Source organism: Rhagoletis pomonella, unplaced genomic scaffold, assembly GCF_013731165.1.
Source record: "Rhagoletis pomonella isolate Grant_MI unplaced genomic scaffold, Rhpom_1.0 Rhpom_scaffold_00002, whole genome shotgun sequence".
NCBI lineage: Eukaryota > Metazoa > Arthropoda > Insecta > Diptera > Tephritidae > Rhagoletis > Rhagoletis pomonella.
Window position 1 is genome coordinate 65,919,438 of NW_023458556.1, and position 8,268 is coordinate 65,927,705.

At 33.0% G+C, this 8,268-nt stretch overlaps 1 protein-coding gene across 1 annotated transcript in view; it reads left to right on the forward strand.

The window, feature by feature from the left end:
- The window catches only part of LOC118754260 (POU domain, class 3, transcription factor 2-like), a 22,427-nt gene that overhangs the window by 4,531 nt on the left and 9,628 nt on the right, over positions 1 to 8,268 (forward strand). The window lies entirely within an intron of this gene.

Here is an 8,268-nt window from a genome sequence, read left to right on the forward strand (position 1 = left end):
TAAGTATTTATATGTATTTATTGCATTAATAAACCCAAGGTAAAACTTTACGTCTTGTGTGTTTTTTTTTTTGTAATAGTACATGCAATTGTTTTATTAGACCCTGCTCCAAATTCACAAAATGAAAAGTTATATTATATCACAAAACACTTTACTTGACACCTCATAAAAAATAGAGAAAAGGATATTGATAGAGGCACAGAGACTGAATCTGGGAGTTATTTCGGGATTTCGGAGATCTTCGGGGTTCTCGGGACTTATCGATATAATAATCGGTATTTTGTCGGTTTTGTTAACTATATTTTTATCGATTTTGTTATAGAAATTTTTATCGATATTGTTACTGATTTTGCTATCGTTATTTTCGGAACTAATCGATATATTGATCGATATTTTTATCGATTTTCTTATCGATATTTTTTTTTCGATTTTATAATCGTTTTTTGTTATCGATTTAATATCGATTATTTATTGATTTTGGTATCGATATTTTTATCGATTTTGTTATCGATATTTTTATCGATTTTGTCATCGATATTTTTTATCGGTTTTGTTATCGATATTTTTATTGATTTTGTTAACGATTTTGTTATCGATACTATTATCGCTTTTGTTATCGATATTTTTATCGATTTGGTATCAAAATTTTTACCGATATTGTTACCGATATCGGAACTTATCGATATAATGATCGATACTTTTTCGATTTTGTTATCGATTTTGCTATCGATATTATTATCGATTTTTTAATCGATTTTTATCGATTTTGTTATCGATTTTGCTATCGATATTGTTATAGATTTTGCTATCGATTTTGTTTTTATACTTTTTCGTAATTAGGAAAAATCAAAATTTATATTTTGCGTTTAACAGCATTTGAGCCCGAGCCTTCCCGAAAGCTAACAAATAGTATCTAACAAGCATCTCTGCCCCTTAGACACAACCACAACAAGTTTGAATTAAATTTCTTTCAAGCGCTCAAACAATTTTATATTAAGTTTTTTAATAAATATCTTTTCTGTTTCAAATTTCAAATCTTTAAATCTCAGCAATCTGTAGAAAAAACAATGCAACAAAATAAAAATTAAAATAGGTTTTTCGCTTATGAGTTCATTGAGTTATTTACACTTAGAAGTAAGTAAATTTGTAGGATTTTGGAAAAAACTCTTTTTTCTTTGTGTGTGCTTTCGTTTTTGACTGGGATATGCTCTTAACCATACCACGTATTCTTCGTTTGTATCTCCGATACAGCCTGCAGACCAAGACGAAGGCTTTTTACATTACTTCTTTATACTATGTAACTCATTTCTTTTTGTAAGTTATCAAAAATTCGTCAGATTTTTCGACTGTGAAATTTGGTAATGGATGAATAGTGTTAAAATTCTTGAGACCTGGAACAAAATTACACTGTAGCGTACAACTGAATGAATGAAGCGTACCAATATACATACATATCTACATACGTTTTTTTCTGTTACAGGTATATTCTGGACGTCACCGATGAACCGGAAAATTGTATAACCAAAAGTTTTTACGTTTAAAAATTAATAGGAACGTTACTAAGCGGTTAAAAATTTTTTAGACCTGTTGGAAGCAATTTCTTTTTTATCAGGGATTGCAGCGAAAAGTTTTCATTCAACAATTACCTTTTAAAACTATTGACTATTTTTGCTATTTTGCTTAACCAGTCTGTGGTTTCCGAAAAAAAACTAAAAATATGCTAAGAATTTGACAATGGTAACGCCACTGCGGAATTAACACAGCTAACAAAATAAGCGGAAGCAAAAATAAAGCAAAATCGCGAAACATTTGTTTTTGTTTTTCATTGTCCAGGACAATTTGTCCTGGAATACTTAAAAATAAAGTATATCAGGCTGCTTCGAAATATAATTTTAATAACTTTTCTTTTCCACTTATGCGCGTCATTTTGAATAAATTTGACGTTTGCAAAAGCTGCAATCCGGAGTTGCGATAGGTGGTTCATACAGTTTTCTTCGCAACGCTAAAAATATCACTTTGCGGCGTTTCATAAATCCCACTAATGATTGTTTGAGCATTGCTTCTTTCTCAAACAATAAAGGAAGGGTTAAACACATGGAGCATCTTCAAGATTTCCGATGGGTTCGATGGCGTGAGCGATACCCCAGCACGAGAGGGTTTAGATTGGGCGATTTTGCGCCAAATTGTGGATTTTTTTTCTGGATATTTGCGCGTACAAATTTAGGGAATCGCCTTGGGCGATTTTTTCCTTTCCAATAAATGTTTTGGGTGCTACCATTTTCAACTAGATTGTGTAAGTTACACTTTTTCTTCTAGTGAGGTTTAGAAATAAAAGATTCTAATGCTTTGTATTTTTATACATATATAAGATTTCACCAAATATGTATCAAGATTGAATAGCTCAATATACATATAGCAACAATACAAAAGGAAATGATTCAGGCACTACATATAGATGATTTTGAGGAAATTGTGTATATAGCTCAATTCGCATTATTATAGCATTATACTTTATTTTTAGTCAATCAATATGAGTTACCATTCTTTTAATAATTGCGCATACCAATTGCAAAATGTGTGGCGATTTTGGGCTCGCCCTGTGTACATGACGAGTGTGTAGGGTATTCACAACGGTGTCTTATTGTTGTATGTCATAAAGATTAAAAGCTTAAACAAATGTTTAGAGGACTTGAAACCACAACCAACTTTTTTGTAGCATTGTGAAAATTCATAATATGACTTTTGTGGACCCTTGCAAACCCCCTTGATATATATTTAGCCGTTTAAAGTTTGCGACATACAACAATACGATTATGTTTCGAACACTGCGCTTTGTTTGCAATATGGAATAATTTTTTTTACCGACCTCAAATAAGAGGAGGTCTACAATTCATGGAAATATATCTTGGTGTTCGCTTCATGAGCATTTTGACTACGTGAACCGATTTTTATCATTATTTTTTTATTGGATAAGTGCAATCTCAAACTTGGTCTCATATCAATTTGGTCCTGTCCTGATGATTGCATCATTGAGGAGAAAATGTAAATTTTTGATTTTTATTATGACCACTGGGGATGCCAACTCATTTTATCTTTTTTCCCGTAGACCACCGTTCCGTCCATTTAAAAAAAACTCGAATTTTTTAATTCAATTGCTTGAATTTATTAACGAATGTACATACAATATTTCAATATTTATATTATTTTTTATCTTGTTGTATAAAATACGCCATATAATTCAACGTTTAAAACTTACAAAAATTTAACATAAATATAGTTACTAAAAACTTTATAATAATTTACCCTTATTAATTTTTTCTCTGATTATTGTAACAACTGAGCTAAACCGAACCCTACAAATAAATTGAAATAGTATGAAGTTTATTATGAAGCTACTGAAAAGTTAAAATAACAATTTGTTAAATACTTTATTTGCATACAAATTTTAAAATGCGATTTCACCTTTACACCAAAATCTTCATTTCTTCTTTATTTTTTATTTAAGCAATAGTCTTCAAGGATCTTCCACAAATCAATCAATTGTTTCAGTGAATTAAATTTTTTTCTGCAAATCTTCTGTGGACGCTAAGCACCTAAATTACACTTAGGGGGGAAAAATAGTAAAATCAAGTAGTTGATCATCTTACTAAAAGCGTTCGTTTTCAAAAAGCGTCCGTGAAGTGAATAATCAAGATAAAAACCAACCAAAATATATATATATATATATAATTTGCATGTTGCCTGCAATGGAATTCGGACCCTGACCCTCTCTGGATATCAACAAATTGTGGCAAGCATCTTTTCGCACTCAGCTACAGCCAGACATAGAAATGTGCTTTCAAATGTTGAATTTCAATCAACACCACAGCACGCGATTAGTGCGTTTGCACATATCAACATCCCAGTCCGATTTGGTTGCTTCCAAAATGTATGTATGTATAGCATGGTTCTTTTTCCACTCAGAAGTAGTTCCAAAAACATGTGGTCTTTAATTCGCTTTTATACAGGTGTGAAACACAGCAAGAACGGTGCTTTAAGAAGGCAGTTTTGCATGCGGTTGTTGTTGTTCATTTGGGGAGCTTTGTAGAGCTTTTATTTTCGCTCGGATTTATTTGCCGAAGTAAAAGCATTACAAAAGTGAAGTTTTCACGACCTACAGATTTTTAGCCTTACAATGGAGTGAAAAAAGGATGTAATTATCTCTTCATGTATATTTTTTCTAATTTTTCCTACAGAATTTCAATGTGCTTCGAATTTCTCGTGAAAAAACCAGTACCCTAAAAGGCATTTTTAGGGAACCACATTCTGCATGGTCTGACAGGGATGTACTACGTGTGTGTTGCCACCGCTCTGGATCAGTGTTGCCAGAACTTTTTGGACCGACCGGCTAAATTGGCCAAAAAAATGGCTAAAATGTTTCAGTTAAATTTAACATGTTGCAATTGACTAAAGTTGAAAGATTAATAAATTCTTTAAAATTTTTTAGTTAACAAAGGAGACTGTCGTTATACTTGATTAATTAAAGGTCTACATCAGAAAAATGTTGCCTTCTTATATTGCAACATTTGCACTAGGTTAGTTTTCGTCCTGCAAAATGGCTATATTAGTAGAAAGTATTTCACTTTTGCTTATTCGGAGAGCAATGTTTTGAGAAATGAACACGTAAAGCTGTGTAAAGGCTGACGAAAATAGGGCAACATTATTCCGAGAAAAAAAAGTAATTTATATTGAAAAAACCGGTCGCTTTTAAAGTTTTTAACAATTAAACTATGTAATTTATTTTGATGTTCATATATTCGAAACATTTCCTTTTTTAAAGATCTGCTCACTCTCTGCACATGCCTGTCAAAGAGCAATAATAAGCAACACGAAAGGATATTACCACCATGATTCATAGATATTGTCTTCCCAGAGAGTTTGTGCAAAAATTATAAAATTTCTGCAAAATTTTTAACTTTTTGGTCAGCATCTTTAGAAAAAAATTTGGTATACAGTTTTGTAGTCTATTAAATTCTAGTTTTATGAGGTGCAAATTTGAACTAGCGACGACTTACTGCTGATTTTTAGCATTTTGTTATGACGGTGTTACGATTTTTGCCATACAAAGTAAGTTCGATAAGTTTTTTATATTTAAAAAAATGCGGCACACCGTCAACAAAAAATTTGCCAAAAATAAGCGGCAAATGCTAAGTACCTTCAATTTTTACTTTAATATAATAATTAAAATTTTAAATTTCTAAAGATGCTGATTAAAAAGTTAAGCATTTTGGTGAAAATTTGCAGAATTTTCACAATATTTTCACAAAATATGAAGTTTGGATTGAATTGGTATTTTTTAAGTAGTCGGCTATATTTTCATAAAACATAATAAACTTTAAACTGACCAGGGAAAAATAGCCAAAACTTGCTTGTCGCATCCCAGTTTATATTTGGGTCACTGTATATGTGCGTAAAATAACAATCACTGAAATCGGCCCAGTATTTGAAGACTTTTCGGATTAGAAAAAATTGTATTCTAATTGTATATATCGTCCCCTGAAATACAAAAAGACGTAACAACATCGCAACTGAAATTGAAAAAGTCGTGACTATTATTTTTATTTATTTTTTCATAAAATTATGTGGGAGTTGTAATTCGATGAAATCCATCAAATCCCTGCAGGAAATGTATCTAACTATAAGCTAACTTTAAGTTGATTAGGAAGGAGTAAAAGTCACTTTTATCTGTATATTTTCTTTGACGAAAGCTCTATAGCGATGGCCGCGAAATAGTCAAAGGTGGTTACCTCTGCAGTAGATGTAGTCAAGGGGGGTTACCTCTGAATTTGATGTAACTAACATGTAACTAACTAATTTTGGACATAAAATATCAATAGGAAAAACAAAATATTCTTTTATTTTTTTATTTATTTACTTTATTTATTTTATTACATTTCATATTTGTTTACATATTCTGCTGTAGGTGGTCCCATATTCGAACTCCGTCAGACAAAACTTCGAAATGATATATGAAATTTCGATCTTCATTTTATTTGTCCTCAATTCGAAAAAGTATTTGCGAAGTGCAGGATATTTAAATAGAAACGCGTTTAAAGAAAACAACCTTCTGCATCACTCCTGCATTACTTGTCCACTAGTTTCAAATTAGCTTTTTGTAACTAACTACAAGTTATATATTTTATAGAAATCCCACAAAAAAGCCAACTACAAGTGGGTTATTTTTTATCAATTGATAATTTTTTCTGCAGGGATAAAACAAAAAGTGAATTTTGAATTTTTTATTAGTTATGACCAGGGAACGGATTTTATGGAAGTTGCATTTGATTAAGAATGTCAATGATTTAGCTTTCCCTGATTTCATATACATATACACATTTGATGTTGCCTTTTTTAAGATATTTGCCTTTTCTATCTTTAATTGTAAAGAGCAAGGAAAAGGCCTTTATTCCTGATAATATGAAAGTTTTAAACGTTCCATATTTAAATTGGGCGCCACTTGTATCAACTCACGTCGAGCGCATGTTTAGTACATTGAAGGCTTTTTTCTCGCAAAATTTTAAGAAAATATTGCAAATAGAAAAATCGGCTAAAAACGGCTAATTTTTTTTGGCAAAGCGGCTAACAAATCAGCTGCCGGCTAAACCGAATTTTCTGCAACACTGCTTTGCATGCTTGGTATGCGTATGTACACTTACAGATATGTATATACTCGGATGTGAACATTTAAATACATGCATGCAAAATTTGTGTATGAAAATATTATTTTTAAATACGAACATATATAAACATTAATCAAATATAGTAGATATTAAATTTTATTATGCATTATTTCCCTCAGTGTAAGGCCTGTGAAGTCGACAAAACTTGCGTACAAGTAATCGTATGTATACCTTTTCTATTCGGTATTTGTTTCCTGAAAATCTTATAGCTTCGAGCATCAATTTGTTTAACATTACACACATCCAAGTGACAGAATACCCACGCGCATACATACATACCTTTCAATTCGTCTGAAAGGATAATCAACAACAATAATCATCCGGAACAAAAAATAGCAGCAAACACAGCAAAAACAACAATGCTAGTACAAAGCAAGTAAGAAATTCACTGGGGGGCAAACAGCAGTAACGCGGAGGTGTACCATTGGCGCGTGTTGCTTATAGAATTACGTACTAATTTCGTATTTATGAGGCTTCCATTTGCTGTCAGTTTTTTGTTAGCTTACGCTCGTCTTTTACGAGCTGCTGCTGCTGCCCATTTTCCCTCCTGCCGCCTCACTTGCCTACTTCATTTACTATGAGTACATTTATATTTTATGCCACTTTGCAAATGCAGGCAATAGGCATACGACGAAGATGCAGCACTCCACTCCATCAGCAAGTTCGAGTCGCCAAATAAATATGTAAGTAGCGGAAAGTGCTGAAATGTGGCCGTCTGTGTGACTACTGATTAAGAAGCCTCAAAACGATTCTACTGCTGCTGCTGGATTCGCTGCGTTCATGCTGTTGTTGGAATAGTTGCTACTTTCGCAAATAATTTTCAGCAACTACAAAAAGTTGCCAACAAAAAAAAACAAAAAAACTTTGGCCTTTTATCTTGTTGGTGCACAAAGTAAATACTTTACCTAGCTCGTTTTTGTTGTACGGGTATACCATTAATTTGCTATTTATACAACATACATACATATATGTATGTATGTATGAATGTATGCGGTATACGAGCCACGCTTACTAGGCTTGTGAAAACGTACCAACATCAGCGAGTAACTGCCAATTTGATGCCGCGTCTTTGTGGCACGTGTCTCCCCGCCACCAGCAATCGTAGCGACAGCCGCACGACCGCACCCGCACTAGCCATATACCGTGGTGAACAAAGGCTGCGATGGAAGCGATGGCGAACGACCGATCGCGGCTGGCTAGCTAATCGACAATCGACAATCGCCTGCGAAATATTCCTGCAGATATTCAAAACTAATAAACGCACAGTCACTATTCAAGGAATTTGAGGATTTCATTGCTTTGTGGTTTCATCTTTTTCTTATGCCCCATTCGTCGTTTCGGTCGGCAGCGCTGGTGCTCTTTGTAGTGGTAACGCGGGGTAGATGCGCTTATCGCTTATCGCCCATCTTCCAGCTACCGTCATGCATTCCATTCCATTTCAATCTGCTACGTATTTCACTTATCTTTTCACCTATTTGTTTGTTGTTGCTCCTCGTCCTTTTTCAGTATTTTTGTGAATTAGCTGAATTAATTTGTTTGGAATTTGTTT